The 19680-nt window shown below is 41.6% G+C and overlaps 2 long non-coding RNA genes across 3 annotated transcripts; one reads left to right on the top strand and one right to left on the bottom strand.

Moving 5' to 3' along the window:
* Positions 1-623: 623 nt before the first annotated feature.
* LOC138934166 (uncharacterized) lies at positions 624-7023 on the top strand. Its single transcript, XR_011447096.1, has 3 exons — positions 624-808; positions 919-1897; positions 6082-7023. It is a non-coding gene; the product is annotated as an uncharacterized lncRNA (long non-coding RNA).
* On the bottom strand, positions 6190-18984 carry LOC138934164 (uncharacterized). Of its 2 annotated transcripts, XR_011447095.1 has the most exons (5): positions 18198-18984; positions 17926-18093; positions 17625-17839; positions 17314-17526; positions 6190-6403 (listed from the first exon to the last, which is right to left on the bottom strand). It is a non-coding gene; the product is annotated as an uncharacterized lncRNA (long non-coding RNA). The 2 variants fall into 2 exon arrangements; XR_011447094.1 differs by lacking the exon at positions 6190-6403 and having other exon boundaries at positions 17122-17526.
* Positions 18985-19680: the final 696 nt, after the last annotated feature.

Here is a 19680-nt window from a genome sequence, read left to right as displayed (position 1 = left end):
TCGAGATCCCAGGTCTTTTGCCGCCCTTTCTCGCTTCGATTTTCTGGTGTCCTCGTTCTGTCCCGTTTTGTATCTTGGTTTACGAACGTACCCATCAGATGCTGGATAATTTTTGGCTTTCTCCGTGATTCGTCCTCCTTGTCCATTTTTCTGGCGCCTGACGTGTCATCTGAGTCCGTCCTTTTTCCTCCTGGAACGGTGTCTTGCTCGTCCGCTGGTGCCTCTTTCTTTCTCCTCCGCATGTGTGCTGTCCCTTTTTGTGTCTTACTTCCTCTACTTAAACTATCGCGTAACGCGTCCAATATCTCGCTCTCCTCTGTATACGCGTCTCTCATAAATCCGGTTAATCTTTGCAAAAGTCTGTATGCCGCCTCGACTAATAAGCTTAATTTTCTTTTTCTAATTACTCTTATTCTATCTCGCGCCCTATTTTTTCTATTAGTGCTGTATCGCACGCTCACGCTTGTATCGATATTTCCGCACCTTGTCTCGCTTAGTATCGTCTGCTAGTACATTTGTTCCGGTTCTATTCCCGAATATCCCCCGAATATCTCTATGTTTTTTGTGTTCATTGACCTGTTATCGCTTTGTGTCGGTGACTTCCGCTTGTTCTCTCAGTGAGTGAACATTGTTTCTGAATTCTGAGTTTTGGTGTTAGCATCAAAGAATATTTTCGCGAGTTATCTGCCTGAATCTGTAAATTATTTCGTGTACATTGTTACAAGCTGCAGTCTAAAAGTGACACTGTGTGCGGAGTTGCCGACTTTGCTCCGGTTTACTCTGGTTTGCTTCAACTTTTTGCCGCCACGTAAGTGTGGTGTCGGCCATATTATAGTTCCAAGTCATTTACTGCGTACAAGACCCATACACGCATTTAACACAACACGTGCAATTATTCATCTCTAATTATGGATCCAGCTATGGATTTTGCCATCGACGACGCTTTAAACAAGGCTACTCGGGATCCATCCTCATCTAAAGAGGAATCTAGCAATGATAACGTTGCTGATAAGGTTCGAGATATCATTTATCAAAATCGAAAAAGAAGCCAGTCTTCTTTATTGAGAAGCCCACTTCCTCCTAAAAGATCAGCATTGGAAATACACGGAAAGGAAGATTCTCGACTATTAAATAAATATGGCTTAAACATTAATCCTCCATTTATTGTACATATAGAAAAAACTATACATAAACCTCTTTTTTCCTCTTCCACTCAGGTACAGGATTCTGAGGCCAAAGAAAAAAATAACGAAAACGTAAACACAGACATCGACGACCTTGCCCTTGTTTCATTTAATATTGATCGAAGATCGAATCCCGGCTCTTACGGTATCATCGCGTTTGGTAAACGTATAGCCAAATATATTGACAACTTCTTATCTGCTTTTGACCTGAAAACGATAGGGAAAAATAAGTTCTCTGTTACTTTTATTGATGGCAATTCAGCTAATAAGTTCTGTGACGTTTTTAACGAAAAATGTAACAGTATTTTTCTTGGAGAAAAATGGATAGCATACGTACCTAACCATAAAGTCATTAGGCAGTTTATTATTCGGGGAGTCGATGACAATGATTCTCCGGACGAGCTAATCAGGAATATCCGTCCTCCTCCTGATTGGAATATTTTATGGCAACCACCCTTCGATGCCTCTAGAATGAAGAAACCTTTCCGTAGTCAAAATAAAGATAACTTATACTACTAAATACATAGATTCTGATTCTTACATAATTCGTTTCAGAACAACCACTGTACCTCCTTCGGTAATATACATGGAGAAAAGACTCCACCTAGTTTCTTTTGTTGAAAAGGTTAGAAGATGCCAAAAATGCCAAAGGTTTGGTCATGTGGCTAGAATATGCCGAGCTTCGGATAAGAACGCAGTATGTCAGCGCTGTGGTAAGCTGGTTTCTTCTCATAGTTGCAATAATAACGTCAATAACGTCAATGAAGCATGCACGGCTGAAAAGCCGTCTTGTATAAACTGCGTGAGACACAAATTGCCGGATTCTGCCGCAGAGCATGAAGCCTCTTCCAACTCTTGTCCCATATTCCAGAAACAAAGAAAACTCAAAAAAATCGTGGCATACCATAATGTGTTGTGGCGGCCTACGGCAACCACAAAAATAGCGATAACACAATATTCGCGAAATATTATCGTTTCTCGCAAGTGCTCGTCCGTCCGCGCGTAGTGCGAGAGACGCCGCTAGTCGGCGCAAGGCGCTCGAGCCAACACGAAGGTGGAAAGCAGTCCGGCGGGCATATAGCGCGTCCGCGCGTAGTTGCGGGCAGCACCGCTAGGCGGCGCAAGACGCCCGGGCCAACCTGCAAGTAGAAAGCCGCCCAGCCGGAATATAGGGCAGACCCCCTGCAGAGAAAGCACGAAGAAAGTTATAGGCGCCAGACGCCTCACTTTCTAGCGCAAGTCGCTAACGAACTTCATAACGTTGGACAAACGCCACGGCGCCAGTCGCCGCAACGCCGCCAAGACGCCACGGACTAAGAGCGCCAGCACGCTGCCTACAGTGGCAGAAATCGCCCTTCGGCGAAAAACTCGCCCTACGCCGCTCCACTTAACAGCGGCTAAAAGGAGACGAATAGGCGCACGGTCGCCTACATCACACGGCGCTCGCTCGCCTCCAGTCTTAGGCGCACGATCGCCTATATCGCACGGCGCTCGCTCGCCTCCAGTCTTAGGCGCACGGTCGCCTATATTACACGGCGCTCGCTCGCCTCCAGGCTTAGGCGCACAGTCGCCTCCCTCTCACGGCGCTTGCTCGCCTCCAGTCTTAGGCGCACGGTCGCCTATATCGCACGGCGCTCGCTCGCCTCCAGTCTTAGGCGCACGGTCGCCTATATTACACGGCGCTCGCTCGCCTCCAGGCTTAGGCGCACAGTCGCCTCCCTCTCACGGCGCTCGCTCGCCTCCAGTCTTAGGCACACGGTCGCCTATATCACACGGCGCTCGCTCGCCTCCAGGCTTAGGCGCACAGTCGCCTCCATCACACGACGCTCGCTGGGACGAGCCACCAGCTCCAGGAGCGCCGCTACCAGGGAGAAAGAAGACCGAGGCCCGGTTACTGACACTATTCGGCGCCAGCCCGCCGAAATCCACCACCGTGCAGGGCACCAGGAGGGACCGACCAATCACGCCCGACATTGGTCGCCCCCGGAGTACCACGCCTCCGGTTCCGTGGTATCCTCCACCGCTCGTCTCGCCTCTACGACGAACACCTCAGAAACGGGACAGTACCACGCAAACGAACCCCGGCAAAAACGGAATCGACGTAGCAACGCAAACCAAGCGACGAGGAGGAAGAGCACGTAAAGCGCTAATTAACAACAACAACCAAACGCTCAATCGCAACCATAATAAAGAAAATCGTTGGCACGAATGTAAGAGAACAGAATAAAAGTATATTTTTAATGGTAAAAACATTCATTTCTCTACCTTCATAAGTTGGGTATTATCCTTAAGCGATAGATCTCCTATCCCGTAGTTACCCACATGTGTCATACTTAGAAGCCACTTCTATGCTTGAAAGCAACAATTTCCAACAACCTCCTGAATCACATACTTCTCCATTTTCCCCATATAGAGTCCCTCTTCCTACCTTGGGGGAATATATTCCCTATGCCCTCCCTAAGTCATATGCGGACGCGGTTGTCAGGGATAGGAGCTCGAACTTTAGCTCTAGCTCTATCCCAACGATAAAGGAAAGAGGTTTCCCTAAAAGCGATCCTCATAATACTATTAACTATTGATTTAAGGCGATGCGTCCCCCCAAAAAGAAAATAGAGGTTAGATCGACAAAAAAAGATTACAATCCCCTTCAAATCAAATCTAATATAGTTTCTGTAACTGGTTCTTCTAATACATTTTCTAATTTTCCTATTGTTGCCAACGCCAATAATGAAATATATAGTAAATGTAATTCACTCTCATCTCATTCGGAAATCCTAAATAATTGGATTCAAATATGTCAAAATAAATTCTCTTCAATCAAATCCGTTCATACAGATATTCTTTCACAAATGGGAAACCTCCTCCTATTCCCGTTGCAAAAAACATCTTAAAACTATTCCATAACTAACATCTTACAATGGAATTGTCGATCTTTGAAAAGGAGAATTCCCGAACTCACATTCTTGCTTGACAAGTATAAAATTGACATAGTAACACTTTGTGAAACAAGGTTAGACGAACAATATCGCCCCAACATTAATAATTATGATATATATATTTTGTAATCGTAATCGACATGGAGGTGGGGTTGCTATATTCATTTCCAATAAACTTAGATTTACGCGGATTACAAATGATAATATTAATTCGTCCTGTGACCGCAATAATATAGAATACATCCTGGGTAAGGTTTGGCTTGAACCGAACAAATTCATATATATATGTTCTCTTTATAGTCCCCCTCGTGGCGGAAGCCACCCCCACACAGATCCGCAGGCCTGGCTCACTCTTCTTCAGTATTGCGCTAGCTTTAATCCCGTAGTCATCTGTGGTGATGTAAATGGGAAGAATGCACTTTGGTCACCTAATATACTCGGCCCTGATCCCGAGGGACTAAAATTGGAGGGAGCAATCTCTCAGCTTAATCTGTCGTGCCTTAATGACGGTAATTACACCTGGTCTTCGCTAGACATATCAGCCACTTCTGCTCTTGATGTAACTCTTGTCTCTTCATCCACGGCTGCAAAGTGCTTCTGGGATGTCCTTGGAGAGAATTATGGAAGCGATCATTTTCCCATCATAATTAATATAAATATAGACATCACTAATACCTGCAATAGTCCATCCTTTGGTCGTCCCTCATTTACGTTAGCTGGGGTTGATTGGCAATCATTCCAACAGGAATGCACCAAATTTGTAGACCGGGAGAGTAGGTTTAGTGGTGATTTGAGTGGAGACTATAACAACTTAATTGAGGCTATTCTTGGCTCACTGACTGGGGCTGGAGCTAGAAAGCTGCCCGCCAATGGCGTCAGGAAAAAACCCCCTACTGTTTGGTGGGATGACGAGTGTAGGGACATCATTTAAAAAAAAAATCAAATTTTTCATAAATTCAAACAATCCCCCTCATCTTCAAGTTTTTCAGAATATTTAGAATGTAGAAAACAAACAAAAATATTCTTTGCAAGAAAAAAGAAACTAGCTTTCCGCGAATTTTGCTCCTCACTTAATATGAATACTTCTATAACCACAGTGTGGAAATACATCAGAGCGTTTTCTAATAGAAATTCAAATAACCCCCCGCACTCTTCTATCTCTGTCGAGTCATTTACCGAAGCCTTCAACAAGCTATCCCCTTCAATCCTTACACCTGTTCCTAATCTCCAAAACTTTATTTCAACAATCCATAACATAGACTCTGACGTAAATAAAGAATTCCTTCTCACTCCATTTTCGAAGTACGAATATAATGAAGCAATCTCTACTTTAAAAGTTAGATCCTCTCCCGGTCCTGATCTGATCTCTAACAGGATAATAAAGAAATTTCCACCAGAATTACACAACTATATTCTGAAATTGTTCAATCTAATGTTTAATAAAAGTTTTTTTCCCAACAATGGTCGGAATACTTCGTCGTATTTATTCCCAAGCCAGGCCGCAAAGATTCTCTCAGACCCATCTCTCTTGCTAACAACCTCTTAAAATTATTTGAAAAACTTATCTACAAGAGAATTGAATGGTGGGCGGAGAACAGTTTGATACTGTCTAATACTCAATTTGGTTTTAGAAAGGGGCTATCCTGTGTGGATAATATTGCCACACTAATTACAGATATTCATATTTCTAATAAATCCCAGAAATATACGGGTGTAGCATTCCTGGATATAGTTGCAGCGTTTGACAGGATCAGACCGGAGATTCTTATAGCTCTTTTGGATAAATATGGTCTTCCTCCCAAAATCCTTAAATTTATTAATTCGCTTGTCACTCATAGAGATCTCATTGGCTTCGCCGCTGGTATTAACTTGCAAAACCGAACCACTACTATCGGCCTTCCACAAGGCTCTATATTGAGCCCTTTATTATTCAATCTGTATGTAGCTCTTTCACAATACAGTGTTGCCGGACGAAGTAAAGATACTCTATTATGCTGATGACATTGCAATTTATTGCTCCAATCGACAATTGGATGTTATCAAAAATCAACTTAATACTGCACTTGACAACTTATTTCAATTTTTCAACTGCTTGAGACTTGAGATCTCTCCCTCAAAGTCCAACTGTATGATCTTTTCCACTCTTAAATCTCGTAATCTCTGCATTTTGCTAAATAGATGCAAATTCACTCTAAAGGTTAGTAATATTCCGTTTTCCATGGCTACTAGATTCCTGGGAGTGGTCTTGGACCCAGAGCTCAAATGGAGGCTCATATAAATTATCTGAAAAACCGCATAATACCAAGAATTAATATTCTGAAAGCAATTTTAGGTATCCGATGGGGCGCTCATCCCTCGAACTTAATTACTATTTATAAGGAATATATAAGACCGCTGTTGGATTGAGTGGCCTTCACTTGGACACAGTACAATTGGATACGGTGCAAATGGACACGTTACAAATGGACACGAGATTGTGCACACGGTTCAATTGGACACAGTGCATTTGGACACAGTAATTTTGGATACAGTAGCTTTTGAACACATAAGAAAATACGCATCGTTTACTTGGACACCGCTCAATTGGACACTGTTCATTTGGACACCGTTCGTTTGGACACAGAAAGATGCGCACCGTTCATTTTGTTATAGCCCGAACAGGCTATACACGAATTATTAAATATATTATTCTAAATACATATTATTTTATATGATTGCCCAACGTGTAACGCGAATACAGATCACGTTACGAGCGTTGACCGAACAAAGCGCTGACAACGCGAGCCACGCGCTAAGCCCGAGCGACCGTGCAATCATTTTATTGCGAAAACGCGGAAATCAGGGCAAGCGGAAGAAGGACATTGCGAAAATGCAACGTAGAAGTCCTACTTAAAAGCGAAATAAAAAGGAATAAAGAAATTGCGAAAGTGCAAGCAAAGAAGTCCTACTTAGAACTTTTTAGCTTGCATCCGGATATTGCCAAAATCAAGCGACACGACACACAGCCTTGTCGCTAAACGACCCCCTCCCGGGTAGCCAAAGGGAGTTAATAAAAAGGCCCACCGCTAACGAACGACGGGCAGTCTTTACCATTAATATTACGCGGGCAGTCTTGATCATTAATTAATATTACGCGGGCAATCTTTATTCCTTTACGCGAGTAATATCTCTAACAACCGCGAGTGTCAAAACGAATATCAATAATTATTATAATATTAAATAGCCACGCAGTCGGCAGAAATATACACGAAGAAGCGAGAGGCGAGTCTCGAGACCGAAACTCGACTCTAGACACGCGCACGTTAAGATAACCGTTATCGTGATACGCGACGCGAGCGAAAGTGCGGGAACATTGTAAATAAACCAAACCACAAATAAATCTGATATTAATCTATTTATTTAATGTGGAAAGTGTCCGAATTATTTAAATAAAGTTCTCAGGCGGAGCCCGAATTCCCAAATTCCTTCCGGCAAACGATCCCAACTACCGTGCCTCTCCGGAGGCACAACATAATTTGGTGGCAGCGGTAGGATCTGCCGGGGCATCGCCAGAACTAAGCAAGACTTGCAAAAGACACGGTTGTGTTAAAAAGCGGGCACGCCAACAATCAATTCAATTGAAGCTGACGGACGGAAGCAGCAGCTAAGCCTTCCCCAAGACCTGCAAGGCACCCAGAGTGTAAACAGGACAGGCACGCCAGCACACGTAAAACGTAAGCTGACGGAACTTACAATCAACGGAAGACACCGCACGGACAACAGAACGAGCATCGCCACAACAGCTGTAGCAGAAACGTGAGCCGCCAAGCATCGCGACCTACGATAACTTTACAGACAACGCACCGACGCCGGACAACGACCGCCGTACGACGAGCATCGTCAGCCGTATCAGCCGCCGAGCGAAGGACTGCAGCGTCAGCAACCTACTGACACAGCGAGCGATCATGCGAGTTATACTATTGTAAGTCCAAAAAAATTTAATAAATATAATAGCGTGAATGTCGGAAGGTTCTAATATACCGAAGCCGATAGCGAACCGATCGTGGTTACTGAGTGAACCAGCCCGACGAGCGATTACATTAAGCTTAGCATCGCGAGAAAATCCTTATAACGTGCGAAAAAACTTAGAAACTCAATACTCGAGCGAAAGTGAGCCCGAGTTACCGGAAAACGTCGTCACAGAACGCGAATTTCCGTTTAACAATTTTGACGAAAGCCTATTCCCGCGTAATACGACTGACCCCACTGACGACACTCAACGCGAGACTAGACGTACGCGACCGTATATTAGTAGAACTCCAAGTAGAGTATCCCTACGGCGCGAATTTTCATTAACTTCCTACGAAAGCGATCTATTCGATCCGGAAGAAATTTATAACCAACAAGAAAGTAATATGGCCGAATCGCGAAATCCGCAAGAAAACACTCCCGCGAACCCGCCACAAAGCGCGGTAGACGAGGAAATAGAAAGAATGCGACGGTCCATTCACCAAATGGACCGAAATATAGTGGAGGCGGATCGAAACGAGAGAAACCGCGAAGAAAGAGGCGACGCGCACCTTCTCGAAATATTAAACGAAATACGCACGGAAGTAAAATCATTAAACAGGCGAGTAACGCGAGTAGAAGACGCGATTATGGAATTTACCACGTCACGGATATAACCGCTCAGAAGACGGTAACGACGCGTTTAATGGAACATACGGACGAACCGCACGCGACATCAGAAGTCGACGAAGCACCGCTCCGAATTACTTACCGTTAAAAGAAGCAAGAGCAATGATTCCCGAATTTGACGAAACATCGCGACATAAGTTATTAGAATTTTTAAATGCATGCACGTACGCCGTTCAGGACATACATCCCGCGGATGAAGAATCATTAATCCGAGCAATATTATTTACAAAACTGAAAGGAAAAGCCATGCAGGATTTCGAGACACGAAATATTCAGACGTTCGCCGAATTAAAACAACAACTCGAGACTTGTTACCAGTCTAAACAAAGTACTACGCACTTACAAATCGAGTTCAATTCCTTAAAACAAAAGCCGAATGAAACTGCGCACGCTTTCGGACAACGCGTTGATCTACTAGCGATGAAATTATATGATTCGATGATCAAAGGAAAGGAGCATTCCGCAACCTCAAAACGCACGATTCAACAAACAATCCAAGAGCAGGCGTTAATAAATTTCCAAATCGGGTTACACGACGAATTACAAGTGCTCGTACGCGCGCAGCGATATACGACGCTCCAAGAAGCGATAACGGGCGCGAGCGCCGAAGAAAAACTCAGACCGGGAACTGCGAGAACGAGTGGTTTTGCTAATAAAAATAAAACCGAATTTAGTTACTCGCGAAATAGTCGAAATCCGACACCGCAATGCTTTAAATGCGGAAAAAACGGACATTTCGGACGCGATTGCCGTAGCAGCCGATACGCGCTCCCGAAGCCGGTAAAACCCTCGCGAATAAACGCGATAAATAAATACTGCTCGCATTGCAAAAGAACAGGACACAGCCGCGACGAATGCTGGAGTCTAAAAGAAAAACCGAAAAACAATACAAATAAACAAAAAGTCGGAAATCAGCAAAAAACGCGCGACGAAAATATACGCGATCGAAAGAAACCGCGACAACAAAACAGAAACGCCGATAGCGCAAGTAGCAGCAGCGAAGACGAGCAGGAAGAAGCGAGAAAGAGACAACCGCGACCTGCATCTGAGTATCGCGTTACGCATATTAAAGATATGCCACGTGCAAAGAAAAAGACGGACTTATTGCTAATAACATTACTAATGCGACAAGTGAAAAACGAAAAAATACAGATGTTGTACGATTCAGGATCGACCATCTCACTAATAAAATTAAAACATTTAAAGGACGACGTATGGATACACGAAGATAAAATCGCGCTCACTGGTATAACCGGACATAAAATACATACCATCGGAAAAATGTACGCCACAATCAAGACAGGAAACCATAAGGTAAAACATGCATTTTACGTGGTAAAGGACGACATTCCGATCGAATATGAAGGAATACTAGGAATTGATTTCCTTCGACATCATTCGGTATCTTGCGATTATAATAAAAGTCAATTAACAATAGGAAACGCCGTACTAAAATTCCATTCGCTTAACAAAACGATTCTAAAACCGCGCAGCGAGACCATCGTAAAAGCGACAACAAATCAAAATCGAATAGGAATAGTACGAGCAGAAGAAACAGCTCCAGGAATTTACCTCGGAAAATGCTTAGTAAAACCAAAAAATTACACGTGTCCCGTTAGTATTATAAATACAACCGATATGGAAGTCGAGATACAGACGCCAAACGTCACCCTCGAAGACATAGAACGCGAGATCGAATCTAAAATACATACGGTGGAAACAAGAAAAAATTTTAAGTATACTAACTCGAGACACGGACAAATATGACAACTACTACGCACGCAACATTTAAATACGGAAGAAAAACAGGCACTCCTACGGATATGCGAAGAATATTACGATACATTTCAGTTGGACGGAGAACCACTGAGGTGCACCGCGACGGTAGAGCACGAGATAAACACGCGCGCCGACACCTCGCCGGTGAACACGAGACCGTATCGTCTTCCCGAGAAGCACAAAACGGAAGTAAATAAACAAGTGCAAGAAATGCTAAAAAATGGCATAATCAGAACAAGCGCGAGTCAATGGAACGCACCCTTATTGGTGGTACCAAAAAAGGCCGACGCATCCGGAAAACCTAAGCTCCGAGTAGTAGTAGATTTTCGGAAGCTAAACGATTTAACAATAGGCGATTCATTTCCACTGCCCAATATCACCAATATACTGGACCAGCTAGGAAACGCTAAATATTTTACTACACTAGACTTAGCGTCAGGATATCACCAGATACCGATGGCTGAGCAAGATAAACAAAAGACAGCTTTTTCAACGTCCTACGGACACTATGAATTTAATAGAATGCCGTTTGGATTGAAAAATGCGCCAGCAACATTCCAGAGATTGATGAATTCAATTCTAACAGGAATGCAAGGACTTAAATGTCTAGTTTATTTAGACGACATCGTCATATACGGATCGAGCCTAGAGGACCACAATAGAAGACTCAAGGAAGTACTACAGAGACTCCGAGAAAATAATCTAAAATTGCAACCAGATAAATGCGAGTTTTTGCGCAAAGAAGTAATTTATCTAGGTCACATTATTTCGGAGAATGGAATATCTCCGGACCCGTCAAAGCTAACCGCGATAAAAGAATTTCCGACGCCGAAGAAAGTAAAAGATATACAATCTTTCATAGGACTAGCCGGATACTACAGAAAATTCATAGAAGATTTTTCAAAAATAGCCAAGCCACTAACGAAATTAACAAAGAAAACGGAAAAATTCGAGTGGACAATGGAACAGCAAAATGCTTTTGAAATATTAAAAAAAAAATTAATGACTGCGCCAGTACTAACGTATCCAGATTTCAATCAAGAATTCATAGTGACCACCGATGCTTCCGACTATGCAATCGGAGCAATATTGTCACAAGGAAAAGTAGGTAATGACCGACCAATTGCTTACGCCAGCAGAGTTTTATCGCGAGCGGAGCAGAATTACAATACAACAGAGAAGGAATTACTAGCAATTGTATGGGCTGTAAAACATTTTAGGCCATACATATACGGTACGAAATTTAAAATCGTAACCGACCACAAACCATTAATCTGGTTATTTAATGTGAATGATCCCGGATCAAGATTAATCCGATGGAGATTAAAACTCGAAGAATATGATTATGAAATCATTCATAAGGCCGGACGAGCGAACGCGAACGCCGATGCACTGAGCCGCAATGTAACAAGAGAAGCGCATAAAATAGAAGAGGAAGAACGAGAAATCCTCGCAATAGAAGAAGAAACAAACTCCGACGAAGAAAAAATATACACAGAGGAAGACAAGAAACAGATATTGTATGAATATCATGATGCACCCACAGGAGGACATCAAGGAGTTGAACGCACGATAAAAAGAATCCGCCTAAATTATAATTGGCCAGGAATAACGAAAGATGTAGAAAAATACATCGCAAAATGCGAATTGTGCCAGAAAAATAAATTATCGCGAAAAAATAAAGTACCGTTAATAATTACGGATACGCCTACTAAACCTTTCGAAAAATGCGCGTTAGATATTGTAGGACCGTTAACAGTTACAACAAACGGAAATAAATATCTCTTAACATTCCAAGACAATTTAACGAAATTCAGCAAAGCGATACCGATTCCAAACCAAGAAGCAAACACGGTCAGTAAGGAATTCGTTACAAAAATTGTACTTGAACACGGAATATCGGAAAAAATTTTAACGGATCAAAGCACAAATTTCCTCAGCGAAATATTCAAAAATACATGTAAATTACTAAAAATAAATAAAATACAGACAACTGCCTATCATCCGGAAAGTAATGGCGCGTTAGAACGATTGCATCGAACATTAGCGGAATATTTAAGACACTACATAAACGAAGACCAGACAGACTGGGACGAATGGATACCGTTCGCAATGTTTACGTATAACACGACGCCGCATACAGCTACGGGGTATACACCCTTCGAATTAGTGTACGGGCACCAAGCGGATCTACCTACGTCACTGACGAGACTGCCTAAACCGACATACAATTACGATGATTACGCGCAAGAATTGAAAGAAAGATTAAGGGCAACGAATCAGCTCGCAAAAGAGCATATTAAAGAAGAAAAAATTAAAGCCAAAAAACAGTACGACAAAGGTACTAGAGAAATCAAATTTAAAGTCGGCGACAAAGTATTAGTATACGACGAGACGCTCCGACGCGGACGATCTAAGAAACTTGAATCCCTATGGACCGGACCGTACGTAACAATCGAAAAAAATTCAGACGTGAATTACACAATTAAGAAAGGAAGAAAAGCGGTTCGCATGCATACAAATAAATTAAAACAATTTATAGAAAATTAGAATAAGAACTTACTTATTCGTTATTGGAACGACCGCATCCGCTCCAAAGCACGACGCATTTGCTCAATAGGACGGAGATGGTCGCGAAAAACGCGCCCTCGAAGGCGTACCGGCACATCCAGCCAAAGTCGACGCAACAATGAAATGAACCCATCAGGAGGTTCATAACTAGGAACCAAAAAGACATCGTCGAACCATATCCATATCAGTCTGAGGCACAATAACCAACACCGCACCCTCACCAGTCTCGTCAATCTCGCCCTCCAAAGAAGGCCGATAACGCGAACGATCGACTAAATTCACGCACACTATGTTAGTCGGATACTCAATAAAACGCGACTGAATAAAAACTAACCGACGCTAAGAGCTAGCAAGAAGAAAGCTGAAACTCATAAAATAAGAGCCGATAAGACGGTTAAATGAAACATTCTGATATAAAATTGCAGGATACTCGTCAGCTGGAACAGCCGACAGGCCGAGAGTCGCACGGGGCAACATAAAACGGATTCACCTTACCAAATCCAAGAATTCCTACACAACCCCGGCATATATTTCGAGAAAATCGGACAATTACAGCAAGCTACAAAAACGTGGAAATTAGTTATTAAATTAGATATAACCACGCTAAACGACAAAGCATGGCAAATAAACCAATACATCCAACAAACCAACGAGATGTGCGAACAAATAAAATCTGAATTCCACCATAAACGTACTTGCGACAATTTAGAGGAAATCGTAAAAAACGAATCGAAACAATTAACAAAGTTAATGACTCTAATAAATACGCTATATAAGACACGGACGAACGGACGTAGAGGTCTCGTCGACGGAATAGGCACAATAGCGAAAACATTGTTCGGAACAATGGATGCGAATGATAGAGAGTTAATAAATGAACAATTAAATCTCCTACAAAATAATCAGCAAACCATTCAACATGTCGCGAAAAATCAAATAAAAATTTTAAATAGTACTATAATACATCTAGATAAACTAGAAAATATACTAGATCATAACGGTAAATTATTAAACCATTATGTTCGAGAATACAGTACTCGCGAAGAAATAACCGAACATTTTACGGTAATCATCGCGATGATAATAGATTTAATTCGAGACGCGGAAGATGTAATAGAATATCTTACGTATGTACGCAAGGGCACGATGCACCCCGTACTAACACCTATTAGCGATATTATGACACAGCTAAAAGAAGCAGCGATCCAATTACCTCACGGTTTATATTTTCCTTTCGAAATCCGAAACGATGAATGGTTAGCAATAGAGAAATATATTAAAATAACTGCATACCTTGAAGGATCAATCATATTTACTGTATTGCGATTCCCACTAATCTCACAACCAGTATATGATATAATAAAAGTAACCCCATTACCTACTTACGATCATAAAAATATATTTACGCACGCGGAAATAAACCACGAAATAATAGTAGTTAATAGAGAAGGATTAATGTATATTATAATAACGGAGGACGATTTAAAAAAGTGTATCCAAATAAATTCCAGATACATATCCGAGAAAACACAACCAATACACCGTATTAACTCAAACGCGCCGTGCGAAATACAAATGTACTTGCAACCACAAAACCAGAACGAGGCTTGCAAAAGTAAACATGTAATTGCGACAGAAACGATATGGATACCGTTACAACAGCCACTTACTTGGTTATATTCAACTGTACGCGAACAATCAATAATAATTCAATGCGAAAAGTATAACGAGATTAGAAAAGTAATTAAAGGAACAGGGCAAATTACTCTTCAAAATAAATGTAAATTAATAACAACAGAAATGACGATCCAACCAAAAGAAGTCATACAAGGTAGCGAAATAGAAACGTATTTACCGGAAATTAATATTACATTTATACGAGACAATACAGACATACTAGACACGAAACAACAGAATATCGTGCAGCATTCAGAATTAACAGAACTAAAAAATAAATTAAAAGAAATGCACAACGATTTGCAAGACAATAACGACAAATTCTTCACACAAAAACAATTCGTATATCCTATGGCGACAAGCAGAATAACCACAATAATTATAATAATATTAATAATTTATATAATTATGAAAAATAAAAAAAAATATACGAGACGACCGTCAGTCAGGATATACGAAGAAAACGAACCACGTATATCATACGGATTCCCAAGACCCATACTAAAACGTAGTTTAAGCACACGATTTTAGAATAAAAAACGATTATATTCATATTATATACGGGAAAAATATTGTATATTAGAATAAGAAGAAATTTTGTTTTGCGAAAAACGTCACTTTTACACCTACGTTTTTCTTTTTCTTACGGGGGAGGGATGTTATAGCCCGAACAGGCTATACACGAATTATTAAATATATTATTCTAAATACATATTATTTTATATGATTGCCCAACGTGTAACGCGAATACAGATCACGTTACGAGCGTTGACCGAACAAAGCGCTGACAACGCGAGCCACGCGCTAAGCCCGAGCGACCGTGCAATCATTTTATTGCGAAAACGCGGAAATCAGGGCAAGTGGAAGAAGGACATTGCGAAAATGCAACGTAGAAGTCCTACTTAAAAGCGAAATAAAAAGGAATAAAGAAATTGCGAAAGTGCAAGCAAAGAAGTCCTACTTAGAACTTTTTAGCTTGCATCCGGATATTGCCAAAATCAAGCGACACGACACACAGCCTTGTCGCTAAACGACCCCCTCCCGGGTAGCCAAAGGGAGTTAATAAAAAGGCCCACCGCTAACGAACGGCGGGCAGTCTTTACCATTAATATTACGCGGGCAGTCTTGATCATTAATTAATATTACGCGGGCAATCTTTATTCCTTTACGCGAGTAATATCTCTAACAACCGCGAGTGTCAAAACGAATATCAATAATTATTATAATATTAAATAGCCACGCAGTCGGCAGAAATATACACGAAGAAGCGAGAGGCGAGTCTCGAGACCGAAACTCGACTCTAGACACGCGCACGTTAAGATAACCGTTATCGTGATACGCGACGCGAGCGAAAGTGCGGGAACATTGTAAATAAACCAAACCACAAATAAATCTGATATTAATCTATTTATTTAATGTGGAAAGTGTCCGAATTATTTAAATAAAGTTCTCAGGCGGAGCCCGAATTCCCAAATTCCTTCCGGCAAACGATCCCAACTACCGTGCCTCTCCGGAGGCACAACAATTTGGACACCGTTCGTTTGGACACCGTTATTCGCCCACCGTTTGTTTGGACACCGTTCATTTGCCCTCCGTTCGTTTGGACACCGTTCATTTGCTCACTGTTCGTTTGGACACCGTTCATTTGCCCACCGTTCGTTTGGACACCGTTCATTTGCCCACCGTTCGTTTGGACTCTGTTCATTTGTACACAGAAACATGCGCACTGTTTGTTTGAATATGTAACAGATGGAGAGAAATAAAAATCATTTTGGGAAAATATAATCAGTATTCTTATAACACTTTATACTGGTAAATCTATGTAAAATATGAAATCGTGAAAAGGAGATACATTTGAAGGTTATAATATCTGTCAAAATAAAATATATTCATACTTTTATATCTCTGATACTGATGTCATTAATTTTACATTGCTTTTAGCACTTTGTTTAGCCTTTCGCATATTTGGATGTCATGCATGGATACAGTGGGTTCCGCCCCCCCTGCGGGGGGGCTCCACTTCCGGAAGATATAACCTAACCCAAACCTATTTCTTATTTAAAACAAAAATTTGGTGTGGATTACGTCGTATAATTTAAATCAAATTTTGGTGTCCAAACGAACGGTGTCCAAACGAACGGTGGGCAAATGAACGGTGTCCAAACGAATGGTGGGCAAATAACGGTGTCCAAACGAACGGTGTCCAAATGAACGGTGCGCATCTTTCTGTGTCCAAACGAACGGTGTCCAAATGAACAGTGTCCAATTGAGCGGTGTCCAAGTAAACGATGCGTATTTTCTTATGTGTCCAAAAACTACTGTATCCAAAATTACTGTGTCCAAATGCACTGTGTCCAATTGAACCGTGTGCAAAATCTCGTGTCCATTTGTAACGTGTCCATTTGCACCGTGTCCAATTATACTGTGTCCAAGTGCACCACTCCCGTTGGATTGGGGCTGTCAAGCATTTGCTCCTTTGGAGGAATTACCTTACTTAAAGCAAGCTAGTCGCTTGCAATATGCGGCTCTCCGTGCGGTCACAGGACTTATGATAACCACCCCAATTAACGTCTTGCTGGATATCAATGGCGAATACCCTTTGGATTCGCGCTAGTTTAATCTTACTTTGAAATACCTCTCAAGGGTTATGTCTCGACAATCGCATCCCCTAAATTTGGTGATCTCTGAGTTCTTAACTCGACCTGAAAACGAAGGAAATAACGTTTGTAATTTGGTGGATGCTTATCTTGCGCACTCCAACCTTTTCGAACAAATTATGCACTTCCGGCTCCCTGGTTACCTTGAGTTCCCGTATGAGAACAGGCACCTCGATCCTATAATCAACACTAATCTGGGATTCCAAATTGGGGGCACTGATATGACGGATGTTAACGACACTTTCAACCGTCTCTCAGCTCCTTTCGAGTTTAACGTAACATACTATACGGCTATATATGGCTCTTGCGCAGAGTCCGGCAATGTGACTGGATACGCTGTGTTCTCTCCCGAGCTCGGCTATGAATACAAAGAGAGAATCAATAATTATAATACCATCTTTGAGGCTGAAGCTTTGGCAATACAACATCCAATCAATTCCATACTTGATAATAAAATAAAAAAGTCGGCTATTTTCTCCGACTCTCCGAGCGTGTTGTCTAGTCTCGCGAACCCGGTAACAACGAATAAATCGTATCAAGGGGTCTTCCAAATCAGGGGCTCTCTTTTTGAATGCACTAAGCAATCACTGGAAATCCACATTATCTGGATACCTAGTCATAGGGGGATATACGGTAATGAGAGGGCTGACACTTTGGCTAAGGAATCTCTGCATCTCCCTGATCCTCTTCTCTTGAGTAAGTGCCATTATACCAACCTTTACTCTAGATTTAAATCCCTCTCAAAGGATAGAGCCACTCGAGTTATCCAAACGGAGAGTCTTATCAAAGGAACCAAATACTTTGCGCATAAGCTCGACATTCTTTCACCTCCATGGTACACTAATAGAAAGATCAAAGAGACACTTCCCAGACCAGTAATCACACTTGTATCAAGACTAAGATCTAACTATATTGCAACTATGGGTCATCTCTGGAGAAAGAATATCATTGACTCTTCAGAATGTCTATGCGGGTATTCTTTTCAAGACTTGAATCACATCTTCTTTGGTTGTCGTGACACTTCTGACAGCTCTAGTTTACTCATCTCTGGACTAAAAAAAATCGATCCCAACATTACACTAGATGTACAGACACTGGCTTTCACTAGCGACACTAGAGTGTATCATCTCTTGCACAACTTCGTCAGGAGAAACAACCTTTCTATTTGACCAATTATTTTACAACAATGTCTAATTGATGGTGTATGGACGAATCCGCTTGGAGGTCTTTTAGCCAATACGAAGACGAAGAAGAAGAAGAAGCTTCGTGTCGGTTATGTGTTTACCGTGTCGTTTGTCTTATTTATGTGTCCCGCGATAACTACCGATGCTTCGGATCGTTTTCTCTGTTTCTCGTAATCGTTACTCGACAGTGTATCGTATGTATTTGTGTCTGTTTCATCTCCCTCTCGCGATACATGTGTAATCATCGATGTTTGCCGGTTCCCCCGCTTATTACTATTATTACTCCTAATTGTTTCGTCCGTTTCGTCATTTCGTTCGTTTTCCCATTCTATCTCCTGTTGTGTTTCCCCTATTATGTCTATATTTTCCTCGTGTCATTCTCTATTGTGTCGTTATCTGTCATTCTATCTTTTATCTTTTCTCTGCCTGTTTTGTTCATGTCATATATCTCAACTAATCTGTCATTAATTTCTTTATCCATTACTGTTTCCGTGTCAAAAATGTCAGTATCTCTTTTAATTCTATCTCTTTCTATCTTTATCTTGTTTTCTGTACAGTCATCGTCTGAACTGTCGTGTATGTCTGATTCTAATTTATCTGTTTTCAGCTCTCTGTAGTATTTGGACATAGTTACGTATTTGTCCCTGCCCTTCGTGCTGCTACTTTAGTCTCTTCCTGCGTCTTTTGGTCACTCACTGTGGACTCCAGTGTCTGGATATGTTTATCGCTCCGCTTCCTTGGCTGGATCTGCTCTCTCCACTTCTTTTGTAACCAGGTAAGTTTTTCATCTGACTCTTTTCCCAGTATTATCGCATCCTTCCTGCCGAATAATATTATTGGGTATATTTCTATTTCCTTATCGTCTATCGTTGCCTTTATTTGTAACATTCTTACTCCCATCTCGCTTATTTCTTTGATACAATCTGGTATTAGGTCTTCTTTTTTCACGTATGTCATATCTAGTCCTTCGTTAGTCAGTCTCTCTGTGCATGCCTTTGTAATTATGTCGCATTTG

The sequence above is a fragment of the Polyergus mexicanus genome, unplaced genomic scaffold, assembly GCF_030449975.1.
Source record: "Polyergus mexicanus isolate NDT 795.1 unplaced genomic scaffold, iyPolMexi1.0 SCAF_6, whole genome shotgun sequence".
NCBI classification, from domain to species: domain Eukaryota; kingdom Metazoa; phylum Arthropoda; class Insecta; order Hymenoptera; family Formicidae; genus Polyergus; species Polyergus mexicanus.
Note: the sequence above shows the minus strand (reverse complement) of the source record. Positions and strands in the feature narration are given on the sequence as shown.